This window comes from Pteropus vampyrus, unplaced genomic scaffold (genome assembly GCF_000151845.1).
Source record: "Pteropus vampyrus isolate Shadow unplaced genomic scaffold, Pvam_2.0 Scaffold247, whole genome shotgun sequence".
Classification (NCBI taxonomy): Eukaryota; Metazoa; Chordata; class Mammalia; order Chiroptera; family Pteropodidae; genus Pteropus; species Pteropus vampyrus.
In genome coordinates, this window is record NW_011889028.1 from 161,442 (window position 1) to 162,646 (window position 1,205).

The window sequence follows — 1,205 nt, forward strand, 5'->3', positions numbered from 1 at the left end:
GGGGCTTGGCTTTCTCACGTACAAAAGGCAGTGGATTCTCTGCCAGGGTTTTAAACTCAGATGCTCACAGGGACAGGCAGGGAACCCAAACGAGCGATGTGAGTCAGGTGGGGACCGTGGAAGCTGCTGAACCCACGCCCGACTCCGGCCAGTTCCGGCCAGTCACAGCCACACAGGGACAGGGGCCGACGTTTCTTAGATCCGCTGATTTCCCAGGAGAATGTGGAAATCTAGATTGTCATGTAAAATCTCCTTTAAAAATGCTGGCGACGGGTTTAAAGCTTTCAGGAAAAACCACGGTGCCTGTTAATGCGTGTGCACACACACGCACACGTGTGTGCACACATGCACTCGCACACACACGCTCGCACACATGGGCGCGTGTGCCGTGCACTAGCGTCGGCTGGCTGACAGTCCGTCCGTCCCTGAACTGCAGGAGACCCGTTGCTGGCTGAGCGGAACTGAGGAGGGGGTGTTGGGAGTGGTCTGGGGCGGCCCCTCACTGGCTTCTCCTGGACCCCGGCCCTGCCGCGCTTGGGGACTCTCGTCCTTCACCGAGCCTGGGCCTCGTGCACTTGGCGAGCTCCCCAGGGTGTTCTGACTCACGTCAGGGTTTGGCCTGTGGCTCCGAGCACTGGCCGCCTGTGAGCATCAGCCGGGGTCTTCTCAGAGACAGCAGGCCAGGCGCAGCCGGTTAAACCAGGTGTGGGCTATGCGGTGGGGGGGGGCGGGGCTTTGGTGTTTCAAACGGCCCCCAGGGGAGTCCAATGTGCACCCAGGGCTGGGCGCCTGCACCCCTCAACGCTTCTCACGCTCCAGTGGGCGTCCCCTGGGGACCTCGTGGGAATGCAGGCTCTGAGTGGCCGGGCTGCCGGGCACTGAGAGTGCGCCTTCGGCTCCCCGGCGATGCCCCGACCTTGGGGACCACACTCTGAGAAGCCAGCGTCTGCACACTTCCCCAATGACACGCATCACCTGCTTTTATTAAGCACGCAGATTCTAAGGCAATGAATGAAGACCGCCCCGAGGAGAGCAAGCAAAGGCTACTTACTCAGCCTGCTGCGGCCGGGGAGGCGGCCACGGTCCCCTGTGTTGGGCAGGGACTCAGAGGCCGGCAGGGGAGACAGAAAGCTTCATGGTGAAAAGCGGGAAGGACCAGGTGAGGCCGGAAGGGGGCAGTGGGCGGGGGAGCCATGGGCATCTAA